Source organism: Herpailurus yagouaroundi, unplaced genomic scaffold (assembly GCF_014898765.1).
Source record: "Herpailurus yagouaroundi ecotype Mexico unplaced genomic scaffold, PumYag 213, whole genome shotgun sequence".
Classification (NCBI taxonomy): domain Eukaryota; kingdom Metazoa; phylum Chordata; class Mammalia; order Carnivora; family Felidae; genus Herpailurus; species Herpailurus yagouaroundi.
The window spans coordinates 5,501,488-5,511,092 of NW_024412444.1; the positions used below are offsets into that span (position 1 = coordinate 5,501,488).

General features: G+C 43.9%; 1 protein-coding gene and 1 non-coding gene across 4 annotated transcripts in view; one reads left to right on the plus strand and one right to left on the minus strand.

Annotated features, from left to right (window-relative positions):
* Positions 1-9,605, minus strand: part of SYNPR (synaptoporin) — a 318,541-nt gene that overhangs the window by 37,002 nt on the left and 271,934 nt on the right. The window lies entirely within an intron of this gene.
* Positions 1,025-1,087, plus strand: LOC121016912 (small nucleolar RNA Z39). Its single transcript, XR_005784528.1, has one exon. It is a non-coding gene; the product is annotated as a small nucleolar RNA Z39 (small nucleolar RNA).

A 9,605-nucleotide genomic window follows, 5' to 3' on the forward strand; every position in this document is an offset into this window, starting at 1 on the left:
CTCCCTCTGCCTCTTCTCTGCTAGCATGCGTGTGTCTGTGCTCTGTCTCTCTCAAAAAAAGTCTCCATACCTAGAACCTAATATGGATCAACTCTGACCTTTCTGCAGCCCCTTCCTGAGCCCATTCCCCATAACTGTGCTGATCTCTAAGGCATGAGGGGTTCATAAAGCCCAGAATGGGCTCCCCCAGAGCTGGATCTTCTAAACAGGGACATTAATCCCATGTTGTTTGCTGTTGGTTTTTTCAATCCTTCATCAACAATTGACACAAGTGGGGGAAGAAGAGCCAAGGCAAGTTGCGGGAAACAGCTTACTTGGGGGTTTGAAAAGAGCCACCAGATTTATGCAGAGGCGCTCAGGAGGTTGCTGGGCAGCCGACAGGGCCGGCCAGACTCTTACTGATCTTGCGGTTCCCCAAGCAGCCGCTGGCTTGCCACATACGGAACGTCAGCCTTTGGAGAAACCCCAGGATGAAACCTGTAAGCCATTCCATTATTTTAAAAACTCATGTCATGGAATTTCTGTATTTTGGTTTCCTTCTTCTGTTTGTGGCCTGAGGAGTAATTAATGACCTGAAACTTCACTACTGAGCCTCCATGAAAAAGGATACCTGCCAAAGGAGGAGTCCAGAGACGGGGCTAAGCTTACGCTGCCATGCAGATTAATGCCTGTCTTGGGGATTTCTCCTTGGTAATTAAAGCCCCAGCTTCTGCCTACTTAAATATGGCTTGAATCGACTTCTGATGTCCCTTTAGTATCTCAAGTTTCAAAGCCAGTGTGTCAGTGGCAGCATCCTCAGGGCAGTTTTGCGTTATTGTTTTCCTCTCTGGGAAGAAAATTCTCTTTGCTGATCTCTTTGGGAGATCTTTTCTCCAACAGCAATACGATTGCAGGGTCTAGGGTAGAGTCAAGGGTTGGAATCCCAATTTTCACTCAGTTCAGAGGTAATTTGTTAAAGAACACGCTTTTCACGGATTTAAAGAAATTTCTGCTTTAAAATCCAGTAAGAAAATTTCTGGGTTTTTTGCATATGATGAAGCAAATGAGTATGAATAAAGTCATGATACTGTAAACGCTTTCGGATGTAAAAAAAAAAAAAAAAAGAAAAGAAAATTTCTGGGTTTTTATCCCAAAGAAATGATTTAAAATGTGTTAAGATTGGAGCGCAAGGCTGATTATTCTAGCCTTGCTTGTGAGAGAGAAAAATTCAAAGTCTAACAATAAGAGATTGGTTAAATAATTCACATTATCTCTATAAAATGAAATATTATATAGCCATCCAAATGGAAGCAACTAGAGTAGTTTGTAATAATGAATATAAAAGTCTGTATTTCATGCTACTGCAGTCCCCACATGTCTTGCACACAGAGTGGGTGCTCCAGAAGCTGATAGACATTTTTGGATTTTCATTTTCCTATTTCCAAGAGCAACACTGGGGTGGCGGTAAGCACCGTGGTAAAACGCCAGACATCTCAGCCTGCTTTTCTCTAGCTCAACTGCAGTCTTCCTAAGTTATTTTTCCACTGTAATAATTTGTTTTTAGCCTTGTCACTTCTAGGTTGCCAAAATCGACCTCTTTTTCTGCCCATAAGTTTGGCTAGCCAATTGGCTAGTGAATCCACCTGGCCACCGATAAAACTCATTACAATTCAGGTTCAGTGGTTTATTCCTTGAGACAGCCATTGAATCATTCAAAGGTTTCTTAGACGTTTCGGGACCACATGGAGGCAGATTCAAAGCGATAGGTCTCAGATAGGTAGGTAGGAGGTAGTGAAGATGAAATCACAGCTGGGCCAGCCTCTCAGGTATTTTCAACACCCACCCCCGCCAAGGGATCCAAGCTAGTTTTTATCTGGCGTTACTTCCTTTGTGTTCCCAGGGCAAATTTTGAAGCATTTCCTTGCGTGGCTCTGCCGCTTTGATTAGGGTCCTACTAATAAGCAATGGAAATGAAGATGCCCAGCAGGGAGAAGGAGCTCAGAGGGTTGCAAAAAAAAAAAAAAAAAAAAAAAATTCAAGCTCTGGACTTTGTGCCAATTACTTGAAAGTTTAATGAACCGTGGGTGTTGGTGCAAGGCATCCTTAAACGGCTGAGAGCCCCAGTGAATCCAAAGCTGCGCCTCTTTGTGAGTGTCCGCTTTTTCTGGAGCCCAAGAAATAAACTTAGGAAATAGTAGGGGTATTTTTGCCTCTGTGGGGGTGGAGTGGGGTGGGCAAGATTTCACCACTTTCAAAAAATGATAGGAGGAGGGTGAAAGTCTGAACCTCATTTCTCAGCTGGATGCCCCCAAACAATCAAATTTCCTCAAGTTTCTTCTTGTTACACAATGGGGCTCTTCACACTCTCGTGCTATTTTCAGACTTGCCAGCTGAGAAGGGATTCAAGCTCCAGTTCTCTGGAGCCTGGTTAGTTTAATGGGGTTCTGTTCTTTCTCCCCTTTTCCCTGAATTATGAGATCTGAGTGCCAGGCTGGGGGTAGGAGAGCCAAGAGAGGGGGAAGCGAGTGATGTCAAGGCCAGACAGTGTGAAACCCCACCTTAGAATTGACTGCGTTTGTCTGTAACGAGAGCAGCTTATGCTTTGGAGGCACAAAGAGTAAGAAACAATGTAAAAGAGGGCTTGGTGTTGACAGTGCAACAGGAAGACTTCCAAAGCATTTGTAAAGATGAGAAAGTCAGTGGGTTTGTTTTGCAGCTGATCAACCCACTGAGATTTAATAAACACCAGGGTAGATAATAATACAAGGCTGATGAAAACCATGGCTCGCATTAATGAGCACCTGCCGTTCTTGTAAGAGCTTCACGTGTCCTAACTCATCTCATCTGACCAACAATTTAAGAGGTTAGGAATCACCGTTACCTCTGTTTCACAGGTGAAGAAACAGAAACATGGAGGGGTTCTAGAACTTGTCCAAAGTTACACAGATGACTGCTGGTACCAACATTGGGGCCCAGGCAGTCTGGGTATGGAGCCTCAATTCATAACCACTGGCCCCTTACTATCTTCCGTGAGAGATCAAGGCTACTAAGAGTAAAGCAAATAGCCTGAGGCCAGGACCTATGTGTCTCCGGTGCCCAGCTCAGCGCCTGGGAACTACAAGAGCTTAAGCAGCCAAGATCATTACTCTTGAAGCCAAGAAAGAGCTTTGTCTTGGAATCAAAAAGGAAATACCACATCAACTTTAGTTTGAGTAAAACACAAAACTAAAAGCCAACAGTGTCTGAGGGTACTAGAAGGAGAAACGAACAGAGGATGAATTATTTTTAAAAATTGCGGATAGCTGTTAATTGAATTGGAAATATCTTTGCCCGCTTCCTTCCCAACTTTCTACCACTTCGGGAGTCCCACGAAATGACTTGTACTCCGGAGTTTAAACTCATGCCCTGAGCTACGTGGAAACATTCAAACTGGCTTAAGTTTCCTACTTAGAGATGGAGTCAGGACGAGTATAAAAGCTCCTGAAGTCTTCTGGGAGAAATACAAGAGTTAATTTCCAGGTTAACATCTAAAATTGGTTAAAGAATTGGATATGGCACCATTTTCCTCTGTAGTTTGGCAGCTAGATCAGAAAGCAGAGCTTTGGAGATAAAGGTTCTAACACTGAGACGTGTGTGTGAGTGTGTGTATGTGTTGGTGGTAGCTACAAGAGGAAACACAAGACAGGGTGAGAGTAGCCAACAGCCAGGGGTGAGTGAGGTCCTTAGATCACAAGAAATGAGCATAGCGAGAAGTAGATTCAGATAAAAATGAAGCAACTTTTGAGCAGAGGTCAGAATGACCTAAATTGCCTCTGGGGCAAGAAACCTGTGGGCAAGTCTCTTACACTTCTTCAGCCTCAGTTTCTGCATCTCAAAAATGGGAATTTAAATATCAAACTTGAAAGGTTACTTTAAGGATTTAAAGAGAAAGGTCCCTAGGGTGATTTAGTGGGTTAAGCACCCGACTTTGACTGTCAGCTCACGATCTCCTGATTTTCAGCTTGGAGCCTGCCTCAGATCCTCTGTCCACACCACCCTCCCCCGCTCACGTTCTTTCTCTCTCTTTCAAGATAAATAAATAGAAGCATTTAAGAAAGTTTTAAAAAGAAGACGTGAAAAGAGCTTGTATAGTACTCGGCGCCCAGCAGGTACTCAACAGCTGCTGATTGTTGCTAGAAGTTGGGGTTTGTCAACCCGAGCACTCTTGACATCTTCAGCCCGTTATTTTTTGGTTGTGGTGTGGTGTCCTGTGCACTACAGAAAGCTCACCAGCATCCCAGGCCTCTACCCCTGGATTCCCCCCAGTAGTGACCATCAGAACTGTCTCCTGAGGCTGCCAAATGTGCCCCCCTCCTGCCCGCCAGCTGAAAACCACTATTCCATTTGAGAAAGAGGAAACGATCTCTCTTGGGTGCGGTAGGCCATGGAGTAGACAAATTTCCCATTTCATATTGCTTTAAAGGGAAGAAAGAAACACGCAGGAAAGACACATGTGGGGCTCTGCCACGTCTCCCCCAAGTCCCCGTTTTTCTAACTGAATGATGAGTTCTCTGAGATGAAAAGAAATCTGACAAAAACAGTTGGAGTTCGGACAGACGTGCGAAACTACCCTCCGGATCCCGGGCTCCCACCCCGGATAAGAAGAGGTGGGGGCCACTCACTGCCTTTATGAAGGCTATTGGACCACGTTTAACAAGCTAATTGGAGAAACATGGCACCAAATACAGTGGCAATTAACCTTCATTTAAATTAAGGAGTTGCTAATCATAAGAAGCTGAAAAAGAGCTGAGACTATAAAATCTGATAAAATGTGGAGATGGTGTGCTGGAAACATTCTAAATGGATTACTTTATTTCCCTTCCTCTGTGGTACAATTCTGGAAAAATATATTTGTTGATGCAAAACGTGTAGTAGTTTGGATAAAGGTTCATTTAAGGTTAAGTCCATACCCTTTTGCAACGTCTACACTTCTCGTCTCAAAGAGTGGGGAGGAAACACACACACACACACACACACACACACACACACACCCCCACCCACCCACCCCAGAGGTTGGAGTGTCATTTAAGGTTAAGTCCATACCCTTTTGCAACGTCTACACTTCTTGTCTCAAAGAGTGGGGAGGAAACACACACACACACACACACACACCCCCACCCACCCACCCCAGAGGTTGGAGTGTCAGACTCTGGCAGGTGTGCCTCTGACTAACAAGATACATACTTTGTGGGCTTCAAATAATGTTATTCTTTTTAGCATCAAATACAGTGTACCTGGGGCAGAACTTCAAACACAGTCTCTATGCATCCTCTCACCAAGCACGAAATGCTCTGGAGTTGTCTTGAATATCAGCCCAGCCCACTTGGGGAGGGCGCGCCTTGGCCCGTGGACCTCAGAGGTACACCTGCTGTCAGTTACCAAAGCAGGTCAGTTCTAGGAGAGTCATAATTATTCAATAATTTCCACCAGACTGGATGCTCTAAATTCACCCCTAAATGCATGTTGCTTGGCCTGTGGAAGAACTTACGATCTATTAAAAGAAAATACACAGAAATGAAGTGGAATTGACAAGTTGAGAAAAGACAGAGCAGGGACAGATAGGGGGAGGGAGAGAGGTTTCTCAGCTCGGAGGCTGCAGTTCTGATTTCCATCTTGGATTACAGCTAAGAAAGATGTAGTTGGGAGGAACCAGCATTGGAGACTCAGAGCATCAGCTCTTTGCCTGCCTTCTTTTGTCCTCTCTTAGCGATGGCCTTAGCCCACACTTGAAAACAGGGAGCATTATTTTGTTTTGGGGGTTAAAAATCTAGTTGTCTAATGGAGTGGGGTCACAGGAATAGAAAGGTTAACTGGGTGGTTCAACCTAGCAATTGTGGTCTTAGAAGAAGTCCTGAGTCAAGCTCCATCCTTGGGGGAATTGGAGAGAGGAGCGAGTGTGGGGTAGAGGCACTAAGCAAAGAAGAATTGAGAAGGCCGCTAGCAATTAAAGGAAGCTGCCTGCAATTTTTATTATTGGGCTAAGGTCCTACCAGTAGTGGGTGGGAGAATGATTACAATTAATGGCAATAGAGGCACCTGGGTGGCTCAATAGGTTAAACATCTAACTTTGGCTCAGGTCATGATCTCGATGTTCATGAGTTCGAGCCCTGCGTCGGGCTCTGTGCTGACAGCTCAGAGCCTGGAGCTTGCTTCTGATTCTGTGTCTCCCTCTCTCTCTGCCCCTCCCCGGGTTGTGCTCTGTCTCTCTCTCTCTCTCAAAAATAAAATAAAAACATTTAAAAAATTATTGGCAATAATAGTGTGGCCATTAGATGCCATTAATGTATCACTTACTGTATGCCTTTCCCTGTGCAAAGTGCCTTGTAGGCATTAACTCCTCCTTTCTTTTCAGCAGCCCTGTGGCATGTGTTATTATTAGCTTCTTTCTACAGGTGAAGTAAGGCTTCCAACTATTAAATACAAGGTCATACAGGGGGGTTAAAATCCAGGACTCTGGTGCTTGGCCATTACCCATAAGATCACTGGACTGAGTCTCAGTCCTTCTTCTGCCATTAACTTCTATGACAACAGGCAAGGTTTCTAATCTCCCAGGGACACATTTTCCAAGGCCTGGTGCTCAATAAAGGGGTGGTAAATTGAATCTGTAGAATGGGGCTGATTCTAATTGCTCTACTTCTCTCTCAGGGTTGTTCTGAGGCTAGATGAGAAAATATTTGGAAGGCATTGAGCATAAAACAAATGTGAGCCACGACACCACTCTGTGCCTGCAATGGGTAAACACTGCTGGTCCCATAAACTGCCTTCGGTCAACATTTATGGATAAAGCAGAGCTTAAATAATGCAGCTTTTTTCGTTTTCCACAAAATCTTACGGTGGATATCGATTCTCCTAAATTCCTAGAGTAGTTACTTTAAGCCAAACCTCTTGTCACAAGGATTCACCAAAATGGGGGGCAGTGTTTGTTATGTACTCATTCTTAGAGCATTTTGACAGCCCTGTAAGATTTTTTTTTTAATTTTTTTTTCAACGTTTATTTATTTTTGGGAGAGAGAGACAGAGCATGAACGGGGGAGGGGCAGAGAGAGAGGGAGACACAGAATCGGAAACAGGCTCCAGGCTCCGAGCCATCAGCCCAGAGCCCGACGCGGGGCTCAAACTCACGGACCGCGAGATCGTGACCTGGCTGAAGTCGGACGCTTAACCGACTGCGCCACCCAGGCGCCCCTGTAAGATTTTTTTAAATCTACTTGACATTAATATGAAAAAAAACCCAAAGCCTCACAGTGTGACTATTTGACATGAGATCTGAAAATGGCTCAGAATATCCTGACACAGAAATCCAGGCAGAAGATTGGCTTTAAAACTATACTCTAAGGAACGTGACAAAATGATCTAACCAGATATGACATTTCAATTCACAACCACGCCACCATTCAGGTGGCCCTTTCTGCTTTCTGAGAACTGTAATTTATTCATCTGTACAAGAAGGCATGCACTGTAGTGACGTCCACTGGCTGCTTGATTCTTCTGGCCCGACTTTCTTGCTATTGCGTCATTCAGCATCATTAACAATTATGTTACTTCTGAAGGCATTCATAGTTTCAGTTTTACTTAAAGGTGTACCATCCTGTCAAACATATTCAGTAGAAAGAGATACTTTTTTTAAAAAAAAAATAGCCATTGGTAAGCATGGCCCCATTCTGTCTGAAATTGCTCACAACTGCTTGCAAATATATAGGAATCAGTCCTGGGAATCTCTGATTTATAATACATACTGATCCTGGACACTTTTAAAGCTTGTTTTCTATCATTGACATCTTCCATGTGCAACAGAGATAAACAGCAGCACAAACAGAACCTTCTAGTTATTCTAGCATCAGAGATTTATAGCAGTCATTCCAGGACTCCAAATAGATTTCAAAGGCAAATAAAAAGCCATGATGGCATCAAATGAATAGAAAAGTCTAGGGGTTGTAGTGTCTGGTTTCTCTGTATCCAGGGTAAGACAGTCTAGGAGTGGTCCAGGTGTATCAACCAATTGGTCTTACCCGCCCCCACCCCTCGAACTTCATAGCATAATGCCTGTCAGGACTTTGGACCCTCTCGCAGGGTGGTTATGAATTCGGACCCTGGAGTTGGAAACCTGGGTTCAAATTCTCTATGCTTTATTAGGGATGTGACCTGGGAGAGCCAGGTACCTCTCCGAGCCTCCCTTTCCTCATCTCTACATGTGAATAATAACATAAACTAGGGCTGTTGTGACTATTAGCTTCACACTTAGTAGAAATTCAATCAATACCAGTAGACATTATTGTTCTTATTACCAACATCATTACCAATCTCATCACTCTCCTATACACTGATCTTATCTATGCTTGATGTGTAACATCATGTCCTAGAGGACTATAGAGCAAGATGGGAAATTGTTGTAGATGTGAGCTGGCTTAAAAAAATTTTTTTTTCAACGTTTATTTATTTTTGGGACAGAGAGAGACAGAGCATGAACAGGGGAGGGGCAGAGAGAGAGGGAGACACAGAATCGGAAACAGGCTCCAGGCTCTGAGCCATCAGCCCAGAGCCCGACGCGGGGCTCGAACTCACGGACCGCGAGATCGTGACCTGGCTGAAGTCGGACGCTTAACCGACTGCGCCACCCAGGCGCCCTGTAAGCTGGCTTAAAATGATACCCGACTTCTTTAAACTGCTTGAATTAGTTCACATCACTGTAATATGGTAGCTTTGTTGTTTCATAGGAAAAGATTGATTTGGAGAATGAATAAATGAAGGAAATAATGTGTGTTTTGTTAAAAACAAAGCGACAACAACCAACAAAACTAAAAGGCAACCAACGGAATGGGAAAAGATATTTGCAAATGACATATCGGACAAAGGGCTAGTATCCAAAATCTATAAAGAGCTCACCAAACTCCACACCCGAAAAGCAAATAACCCAGTGAAGAAATGGGCAGAAAACATGAATAGACACTTCTCTAAAGAAGACATCCGGATGGCCAACAGGCACATGAAAAGATGTTCAGCATCGCTCCTCATCAGGGAAATACAAATCAAAACCACACTCAGGTATCACCTCACGCCAGTCAGAGTGGCCAAAATGAACAAATCAGGAGACTATAGATGCTGGAGAGGATGTGGAGAAACGGGAACCCTCTTGCACTGTTGGTGGGAATGCAAATTGGTGCAGCCGCTCTGGAAAGCAGTGTGGAGGTTCCTCAGAAAATTAAAAATAGACCTACCCTATGACCCAGCAATAGCACTGCTGGGAATTTATCCAAGGGACACAGGAGTACTGATGCATAGGGGCACTTGTACCCCAATGTTCATAGCAGCACTCTCAACAATAGCCAAATTATGGAAAGAGCCTAAATGTCCATCCACTGATGAATGGATAAAGAAATTGTGGTTTATATACACTATGGAATACTACGTGGCAATGAGAAAAAATGAAATATGGCCTTTTGTAGCAACGTGGATGGAACTGGAGAGTGTGATGCTAAGTGAAATAAGCCATACAGAGAAAGACAGATACCATATGGTTTCACTCTTATGTGGATCCTGAGAAACTTAACAGGAACCCATGGGGGAGGGGAAGGAAAAAAAAAAGAGGT